The sequence below is a fragment of the Rattus rattus genome, chromosome 7 (assembly GCF_011064425.1).
Source record: "Rattus rattus isolate New Zealand chromosome 7, Rrattus_CSIRO_v1, whole genome shotgun sequence".
NCBI lineage: Eukaryota > Metazoa > Chordata > Mammalia > Rodentia > Muridae > Rattus > Rattus rattus.
Window position 1 is genome coordinate 14,120,616 of NC_046160.1, and position 19,995 is coordinate 14,140,610.

General features: G+C 42.0%; 2 pseudogenes; both read right to left on the minus strand.

The window, feature by feature from the left end:
* Window positions 1–3,052: 3,052 nt before the first annotated feature.
* LOC116905611 lies at window positions 3,053–4,907 on the minus strand (annotated as a pseudogene).
* Window positions 4,908–5,003: 96 nt separating this feature from the next.
* Window positions 5,004–5,977, minus strand: LOC116905673 (annotated as a pseudogene).
* Window positions 5,978–19,995: the final 14,018 nt, after the last annotated feature.

A 19,995-nucleotide genomic window follows, 5' to 3' on the forward strand; every position in this document is an offset into this window, starting at 1 on the left:
CATAGAAGGCTTCTGTGAGAATCTTTCCCCAACACCTACAAAAAAGAATCAGTCTAAGCGGAAGTGTAGTATGTAGTTTTAAGCTCTACCCACCTTTACTCCAGGAGGTGATTGTGCTACCTGCCCCCATCCAACTTCCCTTGAATCCTCGGACAAAAGACACACACAGTTTGTTCCTTTTCCAAATGCTCCTTGGCACAATTGCTGGGCACTGCTCTCTCCCACTGGAAAAAGCGTACTCTTACCAATTTCTTTTCTCCAACTCTTCACCTGCCCTTAATTTTAGTCGGTAAACTCCCCTGACCACCTACCTGTATGAGCAGCCTGTGTGTCCACTCCATTTTAAGATCTCACATGGTTGGCATATTCTTCTCCCTCCAAAGCATCGCAAAAATTCTTCTCCCTTGCATCTCTCTCCTCCTCCAGGAGCCTGGAGGTCCCACCTGTTCCCTCCAGCCAGCAACTGACCCACGGCTTTCTTTACTGACAGATCAAGAACCAATTGGTAAATAGGACTTTACCATCAGAACCACTCCCTACACTTCACCTTTTCTGTTCAGTAAGAAATAAAAAAAGTCTCCCAGACATAAATTGAGCAAAATCATAACAATCATGTAAGTTATACAGTATGATACACAAATGACATTCAGTCCATCATGTTGGACAATTATATAAAGTATTCTACCATCATTCCTAACTGAAAGAGTTATCATTTTATCCCTAGATTATGTTTAGATTTTAGCCTGTAATGTCACCTGGAAACCTTGTTATCCATTCTATAAACTCTCTCTCTCTCTCTCTCTCTCAATGTTAAACAACTTGAGTTTGAATATCAGACTAAAATTAGTCTTCAACTTTCCCCATTGGAAATCTGAGAAGGGCTTAAACATTACCTGGGTATATAGGAACCACAAAACATAGTTTCTCAAACAATTGTAGAGACGGTTAACTACCTGGACAGCCCCATGTTACAGCATAGTTTTCAGCCTTCTGGCCAAGGATCATCTGACAGACCCCTGCAAAACAGAATTATTGAGGACTGCTTACCCTGTGCTGGCAGAGCCAACAGTTGACTATTCTACAAAATGTGTTCTTTTCCTGGACAGTATTTAGTCTGCAAATGAAATAGGCCATTTCTGCCCAGTGGCTACTTTGCCACGATAAGCAACCACACTTGGAGGTGAAAATGCTCAATTCTTTGAAGCAAAAAGGGGGGTGCTGTCAGAAGCAGCTATATATCATTGTCAAATGATTAAATAACATTAAATGTTACATTTTGTGGATTAAGCATACGTTTGCTCTCTGGCCCTTGACTCATATTGCTTAATCATACAAAACCAGTTTGTAATAGCAGTTGTAGAAGGACTGGACCTACACTTTGTAGTCTTAAATGAGTTGCATAAGCACAATGCCTATCTAATAGTAACAATATTAATCCCAAATTTTGTCTCCATATAAGAAATTCATACCAATAAAAACCTTAAATCAGTATCAAAATAAATGCTGTACCAATGTAAAAAATTATAACTTCAACCTTGCATCAACTATAAAGATTTCTACCAATTAAGATTGTGGCTACACAATCAATTCCTCCTATTTCCTCCCTGTTCAAAATGATGACCATTTCCAAATTACCACTTAAATGACAACTTTTCTATATTTTGTAAAATAACCCAAACCCAGGGAATTGGGTTGATGATTTTCCATAAATTCTTTCATCTGAATAGGGGTGACAAAAATTCTTTAAAGGGGAAGAAAGGGGTAGGAAAATTAGAAACTTTGGTTAGACTTTTAAAATGCTAACTTTAGTATCTGTTCTCCAGTCTCTGTATGCTTAGAAGGCTCGGGGCTTGACTGAAGTTCTGACAAGATCTATTTGAAAGGTTGAATGTATGAGGCAAGATGACCTAGAATCTGTGACACAGGTGGTCCAAGCAGGTCAGCTCAGCATCTCTGAGGATAAATCATGCCAAAGCTGTACATTCTGTAATATATAAATCTCACAACCAAAATTTTAGTACCATTCAGATATCTACATGGATTGTGCAGGGTGCACAAATTAGTTAAGAATGAAATTCTGCTCCTTGTTTGAGCAGGTGAAAGACAGCTGTCCTTTTTGCAAGTCAATTTTATTAATAACTAATTATAGTAAGCCTTCATTCACGTGAAGGATGGCATGAAGAATCTCTACCTGTCCTGTTTGATTCTCTTGAAATTCTCTAGTTTTTCAAGGGTCTCCCCTCGTCATATCTGATCCATATCACTCTGGAAGGGCTCCAGAACCTATTCTCCTTTCCTGTCACCACAAATGCAGAGCCTTTCCCCCAAAATAGCACTACCTTGGTCCCGTAACTTGAAATCATTAAACCTTTAGCTTGACCTCTCTCCCACAGGAATTTAATATAACCAAACTCAAAATTGCACTCATTGTGATAATTAAAACAAGTCAAAGCAAATAAAGCAATCTAAACTGATATCATCTGTTGAGACAGTGCTTCTACTGTCCCCTGCCCCAACCGTCTATGAAATCAAAACCTCAATCACTTATTTAATATCTCTGTCTACTTACTGTATGAGTCTATTTCTAGGCTCACTCTTTATTTAATTCCCAAGGCGTAAATCCCTACTGTCTGCGATAAGTTAGGCAGTTTATCCCCTGCTGTCTATATAAGCCTATTCTTAGGCTTCTAATCTGTCATGCCAGAAATATTGATCCCAGAATTCCTGTGGAGCCCACATTCGCAGAATTTGAGTATATTCTGGCAAGGCCCTTTCAAGTCTTCCCTAAAGCATGTTTCCTTTCAATCTCGCTTCTATCCTTAAAAACAATTAAATTTCATTTATCTCTATCCTTTATCTGCTTGTTGGGGGTCAGCAGCCTCTCTCTGCCTTCCTCTAGTAAATCCTGTCTCTTTTCACAGCAGGGGATTCCAGCTGAGGCTCCTCCTGTGTTTTTTTTCCCACAACTAGTATTTTATTCAGATAGCAATACCATTACACATGATTCAAGAACATTCATATAAGAACTCAAACTGGAAGTTAAAGATTGACCTTCAAACATCATAGCCAACAACGCCACGTTTGCCTATGATCTCTCCGATATAAAACCACATCCACACCTCAGTGGCCACCAAACCATTCAGCATAGCTTCCTTAACTGTAAGGTGTTGGAAGCCACCAGTTTTGGCACTTTGAATTATTTTTTCATGCTCTGAATAGCTGTAGGGATTTCACCAGGGGTTGGGGGAACCAGCTCAACCTTGGCGTAGTGCCAAAATGTGGCCAATCGAGGCTTCAAGTAAGTCACGGCAGTGGGCAGCACTGACGGTGCCTTCTCCACGAAGTTACAGATGAACTTGGCCGTTCATCACTTAGAGAGAGAGAGAGAGAGAGAGAGATCCAGCTGAGAATTCCTAATTAGTAGTAGATTCTTGCCTTCCACGTTATGCAACCTCTGTAGCATGTTCTTTCTGTAGCTTTTACTCTAGGGGGCTACCAGCACCCATCCAGTTTCCCTTGAATCCTCTGACAAAAGACACACACACACAGTCTGTTCCTGTTCCAGTTGCCTTCTTGGCACAATTGCTGGATACTGTTATCTCCCACCTGGAAAAGCACACCCTTACCAATTTTTTTCCTCTGTCTCTCCACCTGCCCTAAACTTTAGTTGCTAAGTTCCCCTGACCACCCGCCTATAGGAGCAGCATATGGGGTCAGTCCATTTTGAGATCCTACATGGTTGACCCATTCTTTTCCCTCCAAAGCATGGCAAACACTCTTTTTCCTCCCTTGCTTCTCTCTCCTCCCCAAGGGACCCAGAAATTCTGCCTGTCCCTTCCACCCAGTAATTGGCCCATGGTTTTCTTTACTGACAGATCAAGAACCCATTAGGGAACAGAAACATCCCCTACACCAAGTCATTGACAAGAACCCTTTAAAAATGTAATCAAGATGCTAAAGTATAACTCTCCACAGTTGGCTTCTGGCAGGTGTGGGGGAGGGGAAGGACTCAGTTTTCTTTAAGGGGCTGGCCTTGGAAGTTTGACCATGCTCTATGGTCACCCAAAACGAATTCTCTCTCTCTCTCTCTCTCTCTCTCTCTCTCTCTCTCTCTCTCTCTCTCTCTCTCTCTCTCTCTCTCAGAGAGTGATGAAGGTTACAAGTTGGGGTTGGATCTAGGAGGACTGGGAAGTGAGTGTGATTGGGGTGAGTTATGTGAATTTCTCAAATAATCAATAAAAATAATAGTTGGGGGAAAAAAGAAAAACATTGAAGCTCTCTTAGTATCAAAATAAACTTTAAACCATAGATACAGCTCATAGAGAGACTAGAAATCTCCTTTTTTAATTTAAAGGAAAAATTTATTGAATATCTGAAAAACAACTCCTAAGATTGATTTTTCTATAAAACTGTAGCTACACAATGAATTGCATCTATTGTGTTAAAACATGCATTAGACACAAATACAAAAACCATGAAAACAAGCTGCCATTCTTTAACAACTGAGCAAAGATAAAACGCCTAAGGAACAACATGGATGTCTTGCGGAGGTTGGACTCTTTAAGCACCATTAAAGAAGAAGAGCACAGATGGATGAGTGCTCAGTTATGCGCACTGAAGGGAAGCTTTGGCACTAGGAGTCAGAGCGTTTTGTCATAGAGCATTAACACATATTATAAAAGTGTGCAGTGTCAAAGGAACAGAACCGCCAGCATGCAAAAGCAGCTTTGTCCACTAGGCAAACACTCTACAGCGTGTCTCTCCGTTGTCCATCATGGATACACTGGTAGAAACTTTGAAATGAAAACAGGAAAGAAAAAAGGAGCAGTTAACCCCTTTTATTTTCTCAGTTTAAAATCAAACAGGAAACAAACATCAACTCTGTTATACACTGTCTTCAATTGCATCATTTGAACAAGAGAAGGACTAAGAACCAAACTGTTTACCGAGATCCAAGCACGAGCGAGGGGGGGAGGGGGGGAGAGAGAGAGCGCTCGCGCACCTCACACGGCTTTCCAATGGTACTCGGGAGAAGCCACTTCATAATCACTGGCACTGAACAGAGTTGCAGAATTCTTTGCCAAGTACTTGAGGAAATCATGCAGATAGATCAGTAATAAAGCAAGGCTTTTCCCATCTAGAGGTGTACAGGCCAACATCGCTCCAGTTCACACAGTCTCAGTAAATGTGGCGCTCCATACACCTGGGACATCGGAGCATCAGGGTGATCAGCCAGAATTTCATCAGAATGTGGTCTCTCATATTTATAGAGTACCCGAGTGCCCACCATTGCACTGAAGTACTCATGTATCCCTGCCACACACTCATTAACAGCATATTCCTTATTATCTGTATTTACTCCTCAAGACTTCTAATAATTTGCAAAATCCTCCAAAATGGAGTCCACATTCTTCTTGGCAGGAAGATAAAATAAGCTGCTTTTGTCTGGTGATCGAGTCCCAGTCATCCACAAGCCATGGTTCCAGCTCCTCGGGAATCTTCACTTTAACCTCAACTCTGTTCATGAATGTTTCTTCATTTTCAACGGTCGGATCTACCCAGGCTCTCTTCTTCCTAGGAGGCTCAGGTGTCTCACTGGTACTGCCACCATCGCTGTTCCCAGGTGTTTTCTGCTTGTTCTTTTCTGTTTTCACGTCAACATTTTTCTGTTGCAGACCGGATGTCTTCTTCCCTGGAGCAGCCCCTCTCATCTTTCCCTCTGCGTATTGTTCCTGATTGGTCTTTTGAAGTCCTCGCTGTTTCTGCAAATCGGTGTCCACATATTTCATTACTGTGCTTTCGGGCACCCATTCATCCCAATTTTTATTCCAATCGCTGTAATGGATAAAATACTTCACTTGTTTGTCCTTTATGGCAACCTTTACACACTTTGCTTCATAAATACAAGGCCCATGAAAGAGCACAGCATTCGCTTGCTCTCCTGGAATTTAGGCTTCAGGTCCTTCTTGGGCACCATTTATATGTGATTTGCTGCCTCTGACTACCTAGAAATCTCATTTTTAAAAATCCTTTTGTAGTGTACATTTATAAAATATTATACTTTTTATATAATTTAGTTTTTCTAAGTAGATAAAGCTTAACAACATTAACATAGACATGTGATTAGACCTATATCTGTAAATCAGATTTTATTAACATGAATGGACTATTATAACTTTAAGAATTTACACATGACATGGTAGAGCAAATTAAGATTGCCTATATATTAACTTTTTGTTGTAGGTTTTAGAACAAGAACCAAGAAGTTAGGGAAGAGTTTATATTTATATTATTATATTTAGCAATTTTAACAATTCTCTTGATTAAAAAATATAATACCATAAGATATAACAGTAACAAATAAGTGTATTATTTGTTGTAAGCAATTTTCTAAAGGGGGGGTGTTAGGCAATATTTGGGGCTTTGCTCCTATATCAACAGTTTTTTTATTGTTGTATAAGTGATCCTCTTCCCCATTTTAGTTTTTAGCCTGTATTCCTAGAAAACCTTAATGACTCATATAATTAATACTCCCAGAAACCCTGGGTGTCTGATATAATTGGGCCCTAATCACATACCAGGAGTAACTGGATACTCGGGTGATGGGCCAGTGAGCTTGGCCACCTCCTTGCTCGAAGTACACTATTAACACTTAGCAAGTTCAGCTGCCATTGTTTTAAGTAGGCACATTTGGAGCTTTGACATCGGCAGCTGTTTAGCTGAGATCATAGTGGGTAACATCACTTGGTTGAATCCAAATTACACATATGAAGTGATGCAGCAAATTAGCACTGCCCGTGTGCATACTGTAAAACTATTAGGACTTGTAAGTTTCCAGGTAAACCTTATAGAAAACATAAGACAGCTTTTATGACTTGTGTAGCATGGCGAGGTAGATTGTTTTATCATAATCATCATTAAATTTATGTTCACATTCCCTAACAAAATTTAACTGGGCAAGGCCCTACTAAAACTATGAAGTTGGAGTTCTTGTTGAAAGACTTTGGACAGAGGGTTCCTCTTGTCTTTTCCATGTATGAGCATCCTGTTAGGTTTTGTTATAGAAACCTTTAGACTGTGAGCTAATAGTAGCCTCTGTGGAAAACAGTTTTTATTTTAGCTGTCTTTTAGTACCTAGTGTCTTTTTCATGGGCTTCTCAGTCAAATTAAAACAGGCCATTTTTAAATATTATCCATAGTCAAAAGACATATGAATCTCTGTAAAACCGAATCCAGGGATCTCTACATCATTAGTCAGTGTGTGTGTGTGTGTGTGTGTGTGTGTGTGTGTGTGTGTGTGCAGATGGAGAAAGACAACCTGAAAATCCTAACAAGTAACTGAAAAGTCAAAATAAAAGCAAGAGTACCTAGTATTGATAGGGCAGAAACAAAGATGTGCCAAAGGCATGAGGTTAAAAGGTCCCCAAAACAAAAAGAACTATCCTGTCTTATTCAGGGGAAGCAGGCTTGGAGACCTAGTAGAAGCACAGGCACTGAGCTTGAGATGCCTAAGTAATGTCAAATAGTCCAGTGTAGCTAGTGCAGAGGGGACAGTAAGAAAGACTTAGATGAAGTCAGAACATTTGAATGGACAGATCACAAAGAGTCACTGTAGAAACACTGGCAAATACTCAACTCAAATAAGCAACTGTGGCAGGACTTTGAATTTAAAACTGGCATGATCTCACATACTCTCCCAACGGGTCACTCTGTTCTATGAAGTGAGGTCTAAGGTGGCAGGATAGAAGCAGGAAGTGTTCATAAGATGTTCTTACAGTAACTCGAGCCTAAGGTGATGGAGCATTGGACCAGGATATAGCAGAGAAGGCATCGAGAGGGTAGACCAGACTCTAGTTGTGCTTTGAAGATAGACCTGAACTGCCCATTTGCTGAGTAGTTGTGTGTGGGGTGTGGGAGAGAAGTCAACGATGGCTTTAACGGTATGCTGAGGTGCAGGAAGAACAAATCCAGACAACCAAGATGGAGAAGATCAGGAGTTGGCTGAGTTTCCCAAGTGACCCTGTTCTACCAGTAGAAGGTCAGTATGAACCTAGAGGCAGTTGGGGAGTTGCAGTTGTCTTTGAATCCAAGAATACTGTTTCAAAACTTGAAGTCTGGTGACTTTGATCATGGACTGAGACCAGTAATAAGGAGGACCAAGTGCTAGGCTGTACAGTCTTTCAACACCCTCAAGTCTGGAGATGAGGAGAAATAGCAAAAGAGACAGGAGACTGCTGGGCCCAGCCCCCATCCCTGTGGGATGAATTGCTCCAACAGCTTGTTGCCCAAGGCTGTAGCACACAATGTAGCAGCTATTGTTAAAATGGCCAAACAATAAAGTCCTGAGTTATTTCTGTGTTCCTGTTTTTATCCTAAGAACATAAACTTGTTTTTCCACTGTGCTTCTGGGGTTTTTCCACCAAGGGCTAAGACTATATATATTGTGTGAACCTCAGTAAAGCTTCGGCATTTTCTTAGCATAAATGACCTGAGTCCATGTCTTCTGTTAAATCCCCCAGGCCTATACCTGGTTCTCGGTACCATGGAGGCACAGGCACTGTCAAGTGGAGGTCCCACCGAGATCAGGAAATTGAGGAGCCCCTAATGGGATTGTTCCAGGAAGCCAGCTGGCAAAGAGAAAGAAACATATTGGGTGAGTGATGCAGCAACAAATAGAAAGGAAGCTTAGTTCGCAGTAAGTAAAAGGATCATGTCATGGGAACCTCAAGTTCCACATTACAGATAACAGATCAGATAGTAGCTCTGCTCAAATGGCAGAGAACAGGGATAAAGGTAAAAACCAGCTAAAGAATGTATTAAAACTTTAGAAAAGACTAGTCCCTGGTTTGTTCATTCAGGAAGACTTAATATTCCTGACTGGGAACATGTTAAGATAGATTTGCCAAAACCACTGAAGAGAGATGACCCTGAGAGCATTCCTGTTGCCATGTTCCCTTTGTGGAGATTAGTCAAGAATGCTGTCTTGAGGGGTTGGGGATTTAGCTCAGTGATAGAGCGCTTGCCTAGGAAGCGCAAGGCCCTGGGTTTGGTCCCCAGCTCCAGAAAAAAAAAAAAAAAAGAAAAAAAGAATGCTGTCTTGAGTACTAACGCTAAAATAAAGGAACAAATGTCAGAGATAGAGAGAATATTCAGAACGGCACAGGATGATGCCTCTCACAAGTCTTTACAAACCTCTGATTCAGATCAGGATTCAATCTCAGAGGAGGGTGAAGAATAGACATTAGAAAAAGAAATAGAGGAGATTAAAAGAAGATTAATGAGTGCAGGGTTGCTAAAAAATCAGAATCTCATCCTCCTAGTAAAAATCCCTTCTTTAAAGAAGAGGGAGCTACCGCTCCTCTTGCCTATGAACCCTATCCTTCCTTGGAGTGGTGTTATGGAAAGAAGGCTCCAAGGAGAGGGGTAATTTTTCCTGATCCTTCCCCTGGACAGGGAGCAGTGTATCCTGTTGTTGAGGTCCCGGACCCCAACAATGCTTATTAGGCAACATGTTCCTCTGAGTTCTAATGAGTTAAAAAGCCTGAAAGAAGCAGTCTCTGCTTATGGTTCCCTTGCTCCCTTTACTTCTGCTATTTTTGAATCTTACATTATGTCCAATTTGAACCCTGGAGATTGGCAACAATTATGTAGGGCAGTGCTGTCTGGAGAGGGGTTTCTCGTATGGAAAGGAGAATGACAGAAGCAGTACACCCAACCAGCTTGGAGAGATGCTGCTGCAGGATGGGGGAGGGACATCTTGCATGATATGGGAGCAGTGGTTACCACCCAATCAGTGCAGAGGATGCTGCATGAACACGGATTTGCCCCCAGTGGGGGTTTGGGGAGGTACCTACAGGGGGAATCCTCAACCTGTGTCTGATGGGGACCTGGTTGTTCGAGCCCATGCAGAATGGGACAGGATTGGAGGTTTATCATGGGGGCCACTGCTAAGTTGCTTCCTATCCTGAGTGGGTGGAGCAGTGGCCCCTTTTCTCTGAAAAATTGGAGTCAACACATGGACTTCTGCAGGAGCAGTTGCAGGCAGGGCAAATTGTTCCCTCCACTTCCCTCTGGAATGTTTCTTTGTGGTCCTCTTACATGCCTGGATGCTGCTCCTCTGATGTCAAGACAAGGGGTAGCTTTTGGAATATGCCCCCTTAGAATATGTCTATCACCTTTGAAGTTTCCCTTAAATTTGAAAAGAGTAGGTTTAGTAAAAATTTTAATATCTTTTCCTTCACCTGTGTAATTCCTCCATTTTTCTTTGTGGTTTGCAATGGTACTAATGCTGGAGATAGTCTTGACTATTTTTTGCAGGAATGTGTGAAGCTGCTGAGGACCAGAGGACTCTGCCCTGGTTGTGCAGATCCCAGGCATAGTTCCACTGCCTGTCAATCATCTGGGAAAAAATCAATTGGCACCTTCTCCTTGGACATCATTGCTGTTGGAGCTTGTAACTTGGAAGTTCAACATTATCAAACTTTAATCTCTTAATTAAAAAGTGGTTGGGGTTGGTTGGTTGTTTGGTTGGTTGGTTGGTTGGTTGGTTGGTTGTTTTTGTTTGGTTTTTGTTCTGTTGCTTAGATGGTGGTTGGGGGTGGTTGGTTGTTTGGTTATTTGGTTTGGTTTGGTTTTTCTAAATAGGCTTTCTCTGTGTAAGTAGATCTGGCTACCCTGGAACTCCCTTTATAGTCCAAGCTGACCTCTAACTGAGAAATCTGTGTGTGTCTGCATCCTAAGTGCTAGGATTAGTCATACACCAACACTACCTACCTCCAAAGCGTTTTCTGCATCTGTCTATAATCCCAGTTCTTGGGAAGCTAAAACAGGAGATTATGTGAAGGCACACTGGATTACACAGAGTGGTGCAAGCCAGTCTGGGTTACATAATGAGGTCCTAGGGTTTTAATTTTTAGGTTGGGGACTTTTTGTAAAATGTATGGAATGTTTTATCTGCATGTGTGTCTGTGTACTTCATGCATTCTTGGTGCCTAGAGAGGCCAGAAGAGAGAATAAGGTCATCTGGAACTGGAGTTATAAACAGCTGAGAGCCATCATGTGGGTGCTAGGGACTGAATTCAAGTCCCTTGGAGGAGCAGCAAGTCATCTCTCCAGTCTAGAGATCCTGCATTTTTAAAATGTTTTGAATAAGGCCTGCTATCCTTCCATTTTAACTCCAAATAGAGCTTGCTGGAAAAGGGAAGAAGGGCTATGAAAGGGGATGATGAGGGCCGAAAACCCACTTCCGCTACATCCCCCTCACAGGAAGGAAAATGGTCCAGAACCAGAAGGCAAGAAACATTGACTCCACCCAGGGAGTTTCCTTCCGGAGAGCTAGCTGTGAGACCGAGGTATGAAGATGAGTCAGAAAGCCTCCCCTTGAGGTTTTAACAATGCCCACGCAAATTTTCTTAGACTGAGTTCTTGGCTACCAGAGGAAACAGCCTACACCAAAGGCTATGCTGATACACAGAAGCCAAAATGAGAGCAAGTAAGCCTATGTTAGGGAGCTGACAGCAAGTTGCTTGCTTGAAGCCTGAAGGTGCTTCAACTTCCCCTCCTACCTCTCCCTCCTCTGACCTTTTTTTTCTACCCAAGTGAAGGGACACAGGCCAGCTTGAGTGAGTTGGGCTTGGCTCTGACAGGTCTTTCCCTTCTGCCTTATTCCCTCTGCCTTGCTAAAAACCACTGGATTGCATTCTTAAAGCTAGCCACCAGGTTTATTCCCTTATTCAGCTAATTCCTCCTCCAGAGGCTGACTATCAAGATCCAGCTATCAAACTATTGAAGTCCAGCAATCAAAAGCTCCCTTTGACTCATCTAACTCATGCCCAATTAAAATGAAATACTTCATCCTAACATGGGATTTCCCACTTTACTTTATAAAACCTCCATTTTTCTATGAGCCACTTCTATCGGCAAGGTCTATCTAAAGGCAATCCTTTATCCCACTCTGGAAAATGTCCTACCCTCTCTCCCTTGTTTCCTTCCTCTCTCCCTCTTCCTCTGTCTCCTGTATTCATCTCTTACTCCATGCCCTCTGTCCCTCTCTAGTGAAGAAATCTCCTTTGTACATAGAACTTAGTCTTGGGAGTCCTGGTCCAGTACCATTTCTGACACCAAGTGTGTCTCATCCAGAAACTTCTCCAGTGCTGAGGAGTATTCAGAACTCTGTTCTTCTTCACACTTTATCATTTTTTAAGACAGTGTCCTATGTAGCCCAGGCTAGCCACAAAGTCAGTGTGTAGCTAAGAATGACTTTGAACCCCTGTTTCTCCTGACTCCACATCTCAAGTTCAGGACATACAGGTATGTACGACCATGCCCAATTCTACATTATTTCACAGAGATCTTTCTTAATCTCTCTTCTCTGGCATTTTCTTAACTGGCATCCTCCTAAAAGAGAAAGCGAGTCAGGTAGTTTTGCTACAGGACTCCCAGACTCAGCTGGAAACTGAAGGCCAAATCTAAAGCATTGAGCTTAGAGTGAGGAGGTCAAAGCCATCTAACAATCTAACACTCTCTGGTGGGTAGAAGCCTTGCCTTGTGGCTGCATCCCCTGGTACCTAGTTTCAACCATGTTGTAGATTTGACCTCAGTAGTTATCAAATTCTTCAAGTTTTATCTGTCTGACTAGAGGCCAAGATCTTGGTTTGTTTCTTTTGTTTTGTTTTGCTTTGCTTCTTCTAATAACTATGTCCTCTATGACCTTTGGGGCACCAATTTGAAGTCCCAAAATCAGTCAGGTGATGTGAAATGGAGATGCAGATAGGAGAAGGCACTGGACTGGATGACCTCTCAAAGTCTGATGCAGGTCCCAAGTCATCATAGTTTATACATTTATTTGAGTTTTCATGGCTCAATTAGGGCACAGGACAAGCCTCCATTGGGGACAGGGGCTATGATCACTGGAGCTTGGTCAGGTAGTTGCCCAAGGCAGCCGGTGGACCACAATAGCACAGAAAAAGACATCTTCTGACATAACAGCAAAGGCCCAGGTTAATGATGGTGACTTTCTCAGCAAGAGTTCAAAACCAGAAAATAAAAGGCTATATTTTCCATAAGGTGACTTCTGATGATGGCTTTTAAATGCCTTGAAGGCAACAAATTAGCAGTATGGTAAATACCTAAATATTTAATAAACATCTTCTAAAAATTTGTGCAAGTTACTGGGAATAAAATAATGAACATACACATGACCTGCCCTCCTTGCTCAAATAATATGATGGTTCTTGAGAAAGGTTTCCACAAAAGTGAGAGTAACTTCTAATAATAAAATGAATGCCAAGAGGTGTGTCTGTGTGTGTGTGTGTGTGTGTGTGTGTGTGTGTGTGTGTGTGTGTGAAAGAGAGAGAGAGAGAGAGAGAGAGAGAGAGAGAGAGAGAGAGAGAGAAGGGGTTATGAAGGGAGACTTCTGTGAAAAGACAAAGAAACTGAGTTGAGAGTAAAGGAGAATTGAGAGTAGAGGAGAACACTGTCCAGAAACCTCTCTGCATCAAGAGCTGAGCAAGTTCAAGGACAGCAAAGAAGCTTGTGGAGCCGCAATGGACAGAGGAAGGGGAGAAAGTGATTTTTTTTTTAGTGAAATTATATTACAGAATCCCTATTAATTCTTAGCTCAGTTTAATGGTACTAGGAATGTCAGGCAATATAGCGCTGAGGTCCTATGGTACTCGTGACTTTAAAAGATTTCTCTGATTATTACAAGGAGTGCAGATTAAAGAGGGAAGAGTGTCCGCAAGTCCAACTGGGAGGATCTTCTTGCTGCAGGTAACAGATGAGAAAAAAGAAGACAATTATTAAGGGCAGATCAAAAGCCAGACATGCCAAGATGATGGAATCTAATGAGACAGAAGATTAGTTTGTACTGCTTATGTGAGTTACAGGTGAGTCATAGTGGCTAAAGGTCCAGGATTAGGACAGACATATTTCCTCATGTTTAAAATTCATACAGCGTGTGTTTAATATAAGTATCTATTATGTGCCAAGTGCTACACTGGTCACCGAGGCTTCAGAAGGCTATGAAGCAAAGCCCTAGCTCTTCTTGTGAGCTCACATTCTAGAGAAGAAAGAAATGCTAAATGAAAAGAGAAATAATAGCATCCATATGTGTTAAAAAGAACTGACTTGACATGAGAAACCTCCATTTCAGTTGTTGATTAGGGTTGTCCAAGTGACTCCCCAAACAAGAGGTTATCGCTGTTACAGTTAGTTGCCTCTCAGGGGTTGAAGATAAGTCCTTATTGTTGAAGACACAACGTACATCAGACGTAGGATTCCGAAGACCCAAGCTGGATTTATCCTGAAAGCCTCCCTCCTGTGCTCTAGCTTTCACAGTACCTGGATGTGCTGTGTCTGCTGCCATGGAAGGAAGGCAATGTTCTATCCAGCAATGGCGCCTATGAATCACAGCAGTGCCCAGCACGGAGCTATCCCTGAGTGTGCAATAGTGACACTCATAGCTAGACTTAAGGCCCACTCGGCAGTAGGAAAATTCTTCCCGACAATAGAAACTTTGCCAACTATATGGGATTAACGAGGTGATGAATCTTAAAAAAGAATCTACCACTACCAATCTAGTCAGCCAGAAAAAATCCTAACTTCATTCTACACCTTAACATTACACCCATAGACAAATGTAACTCGCTCCTCATCAAAAAGTTCCTCTTCACAGCAAGCAGACATCACCTCAGAAAACCACAACTGTTCAGAATGCAAACATCAATAGACTGTACAGACACAACTCCTGGACCTAAGGCTCAGGGAACATCCCAGAATATGGGGATGGGAGAGTGTAGAATGTGAGAGATAAAAGATCAGGAGATCTGCTGTGAGATTTTTGTCTGCTAGAAATGACAGAAAAGATATACCCATGACACCTCAACATTGCAACTGCTTAAATGAGACCTGAACAATGACAATATTGACAGACGTGCTAACAAAAGGGGGAATCTCACAGGCTCTCACTTCTGCACAAAGAACTACAGAACTACTAGTGACTGCTGACAGAGCAAGAGTTAGCCTCTCCCAGGGATGAGACCCCTAACTGGTTAACCAGTACGAGGTGGTCAACCCCGAAATTATAGACACACAAGCAACAAAGATGGACTCGTCAGGCTGTATGCATTGACATATATATGTATGTATGTGTGTGTATGTGTGTGTCTGTGTGTGTGCATACATGTATATGTATATGTGTGTATATGTATATATGTGTATGTGTATATGTATATGTATAAAATCAAAAGGGCCATCATTTTGAAAAGTAGTGAAAGAGATTATGGGAGAGATTAGAGAAGGAAAGGGAAAGAAGGAAGTGATCTAATTATATTTTAGTTTTTAAAAACAGGAACTAGCTAACAGGTTTGGGCGCCCTAGAAACCAAAGTATAGGAAGAAAGCTTATGACTAATGCCTGAAAGAGAAGGTCCAGTTTCAGAGAAGTGAAAGAGAAAGGAATAGGAAGCAGAGGAGGAAGAAGAGGAAAGCCAATGCGAGGGATGTTCCCAAGGTGTCCAGCTTTGCATCAAGTGACAACTGGTTCTCCATATCTGTCTCTTCTAGAAACACCACTTCTCAGAGCAGACTGTTGGAGGGAGGTCAGCAGCTAAGCCTTTGTCTCCCCGTAGAGCTCGTGTATTTAAGTGCTTTATAAAAGGCCTGTATTTCCGAGTTGTGTCACCTGGACCCTTTGGGCAGCCTCTGGAGAAACCAGATCCTTCTTCAGTCCAGTTATGTCAAATTTGACTGAAAGAAAGGTAATAATGTAGAACAAAAAAAGTCCAAAAGCTGAAGACAAAATTTATGGTGTTGTTGATTTCTAAGGCCAGTTTTCAGCTTCAACAAAGTTAGATTCGGTCTGTGACTAATGGTATCAATTCAGCTCTGCCCCTGCAGTGGTTTGATAATGACCTTAATGACATCGCTCATCCATCTACATCAGTTGATAACATTTATGGGCATCTGGAGAGTGCTGTAAAATGTAGGTATTTTCGAAGTTAAGAGGTAAAATACTGACTGAACTAAAATTTTGAACAGAACTTCTGGACTAAAACACTCATAGTCAACAAGTCTTTCCCTCCTGAGCTGACTGACCCCAGTCTTCAGCTTTCTAGACTTCCAGGTGTCAATGGTGTCTGGAACAGGTCTCCTCCGTCACTGTCAGCTTCCTGTGGCAGGGAAGTTCACCTTTCTTGGTGCATTCTTCAGGGTCCTAAATTTTTGAACCTCTACAAATTGGGATGTTGAAAACTAGTCAACATTCCTTATTGATGATGTTATGGGCATAGAGGTAGAAAAATTCCTTGTTGTATATTGTCCTATGTAGTCAAGTACCCTCATGCTCCAACACAAACACACGCACGCGCACGCACACACACACACGAGAGAGAGAGAGAGAGAGAGAGACAGAGACAGAGACAGAGACAGAGACAGAGACAGAGACAGACAGAGAGGAGGTGGAGGGGGGAATGCTCCCGAGCCAAGGACTTCTATCTCTAGATGAAAACAAACACATCAGAACCTTTTTCCGATGCCTTTATAACCAACATAAAAGTAGCTATGCCATATATGGGGAAATTGAAGTCCTTAAAATCCAATCATAGCATCAACAGAGAAGGATCCAGTTTCTGTTTCTTTAGAAAAGGAGGACACTAATATCAACATCATGGGTAAGACTCTCAAAAAGTACGGCAATAAGTTACTTGACACAACTCTAACGATCTAAAATAGATTGTTGACATTCTTGAAAGAACTAGTTAAATACTTAATAACCTTTGTTTTATACAATTTGCCCCCCTAAAAGAAGTCAAACCCGTAGTCTTCGTTGAGTTCTTCCGTCAGCGGAAGATGGAAGTGAGAGACAGACCTCATGCATGCATCCATCATCATTCTATACTTCTGGTCTCCAGCAAGAACAGCTAACTTGGGGGAGAGATGTGGGATTCATTTTAACAAGGAAATGGGACCAAATGCTCCTGTGGCCATTATAGGAACTGCAATGAAATTGATGGTTGGGAGCCAGTCACAGCTCTACATGGATTGGTCCAGTAACATAACTCACAACATGTCAGTCAGTCTTGCTTAGCCAAACCCACAACTATTAAATCCACACATGCTAAGGACATTTTTGTGCCCGCAGTGTTAAGTAGGTGAGAGGCAGAAACATTTCCTGGGTTATTCATAAGTGATGTTGTCTATATTTTATCAGTTTTAATGTAACATTACTTTTGCTACCTCTGTAGTGTTCGTAATGTTGAGGGGTTTTTGGGGGGGAGGGGAGGTTGCTTTAAGCTACTTCGCTTTCTCTTCTTGTCTAGTATATGGTCTTAATATTGATTGTCAAATAATCTAAACTCTCCACTGGCAAATTTGAATATATTGGGAAGTTGGGCCATGTTCCATGTGTGGCCTTTGAAATATGAGCCCAGTGCAGTGACCTCACATTGCGTGAGTAGGCCAACCAAGTTGAAGCTGAGGGATCCAGCCACGACAGGCAGTCCTTTCATCCAGCATGCTTTAAAACCATCATAAATTATTGCTGTTGGATGTTTTGCCAGGATTCTGGAGCCAGTTTTCATGGGTAAGAGGATTTGAGGAGTATCCACTACGACCCTACTAGTTAGCAAACCAATATCTCTCCTCTCTGTGACCGTGGATTTATATCGTGGCTTCTGCCTCATGCACAGAGCAATCATTTTACTTTTTGAAGACTGGAAAGGATTAACTGTGGGTGTCAGAGCAGTAAAGCTAACGGCGGAAATAAGTCAAACCACTTCAAAACTACTTCTAGAGTTTCAGGCTATATAGATGGTAGCCCCGAAACTGAGAGAAACCTCAGTCTTCTTACTTTCAGTTTGGAAGCCGAAAGTAGGCAAGAAGCCTGACTATGAAGAATACCTATGCCTTTGTGGATAGCAAATGCAAGTAATATCCCACATTAGCTTGGCTTTAAGTTACTGAATAGTTTCCCTTGATTCCTGTGATCCCCGTACCGTCAGTCCCCATCTTCCAATGAGACTCAGATGTTCTCTTCATCAGAACAGAATAGCACCAGTCCTCACATTACAGGGTAGAAGAATCGAGAGCCCTGTCCTCTGCCCCTTTAAGTAAACACATCTCAAACAGTTGGTTTGATGGGGCCAACGTTCAGCTTTTCACGTGATTTTTGCTGGAGCACCATGATCAGTGCATTTCTTTGATGCATCAAAGAAGCTTCACAAAATGCACTCATTGAGGAGCTGGGGCCCAGGCTGCAAACATGGTCTGCTTTGTTCTTCTGGCAACTGGTTCCTGTCTAAAACATTTCTCCATTGTAAGGATCTGTCTTTTCTCCTCCAGCCACAGCCCTCAAGCTACCGAAGTTATGAATACACTTCTATGAATATTTCCCTTTGAACTCACTTCTCTTGAAGCAGAAAAAGAGCCGTATGTATGGCGAGGTTATCACTCATAGGCAAAACATACAAACTGTTCCCTTAGGGGCTGTCAGATGCTCCAAAATGCACATTGAAAAATCCCAAACGAGGGAGAGTGTGTATACCTCTCCAGCTGCAGTTCTCAAAAAGTAATGTTTCTGACTGGCATGAATTACACAAAACATATTTCAGCGATTGCTATCAAAATCCATGCCCCAAATGTCTCTCTTTATGACATCATGGTTGCTTCCCTTTGATCCACGCAGACTCTTGGTGAAATAAAAGGGTGACTCCCGCAAAGCAAGGAAGCAAGCCTTTGCTGCGTTAACCTGCTTATGTGTTTGCTCTCCCCGTATCCCATTTCAACACATCCTCCAACCCCCTCTAAAATAATTCTATGAATGCCAACTCAACAGATTATAGTAGATCTCCTATTAATTTCACTCTGCCTCAAAAGGAGCTTAATCATTTCGAGGTAGAATTCTGCATGCAGCAATGCCAGCTCCTGTTCAGACTCCTGACTAGACTTATTTTCCCGCTGCCTATTAATTGCTTAAACCATGAACCATCCATGCAACGATTTATTTTCTGATGTAAAAAAAAGTATCTTCCACAAAGTCCTTTTAACTATTTTTCTGTCATATTAAAAAGAATTAATCTGGAAAACTCAGCTGCCTTTAATCCTGCTTTGTGGCTTAGATTCCATAGTCCTGGAGCTGCTCGCATTGATATCAGTCTGTGTTCAGGCTGATGCAAAAATAGCTTTCGTGAGGCCGGGAAATAAATCTGCACAGAGATGACATGCCTTTGATGGCTAACACTGTGAAGTGAATCTTAGCAACAAAGCGTTTGAGAACTGTGACCTGGGCTGAGGGAATGCCCTGTGAAATGTTCAACAGGCAACTGTCACTTTGTCTAACATGAACAATGTTGTGGAAAGTTCTAGACCACAGAGTATGTGTGAGCTTTAAGGCCAGATACTAAATGTCTGGGTTCAGATTCCACTGTGGCTATATACTGGTTCCATGACTTTGAAGAATATACTTAGCTGTTCTATGCATAAAATAATGGTAATGATACCACCCACCTCTTGAGGTGATGTGAGGATTGCATTGGCAAGCACATGTGAGGTACTTTTAGCATTTTCTGTCACACGGAATCATGTCACTCTGTAACTATCTGCTCTTGATGGGGAGGTAGCTCGGTTGACAGAGTACTTGCCTAACATACCCTTGATGTTCCATCCCCAGCACTTCATAAACTACATGCAAAGAGGCATATCTGTAACCTCTGCTTGTAATCTCAGTTGGAAATAGGATAGCCAGAAGTCCAAAGAAAGTTATCTCACCTACATAGTGAGTTCGAGGCCAGCCTCACATACATGAGACTGTCTCAAAAAAAAAAAAAAAAAGGAAGGGAGGGAGGGAGGGAAGGAGGGGGGAGGGAGGGAGGGAGGGAGGGAGAGAGAGAGGGGGGATTAGGTGGGGCTGGATTGCTCAGTGGTTAAGAACACTTGTTGTTCTTGTTGAGGACCCAGGTTTTGTTTCCAGCACCAACATGGTAGCTCGCAAACATGTGTA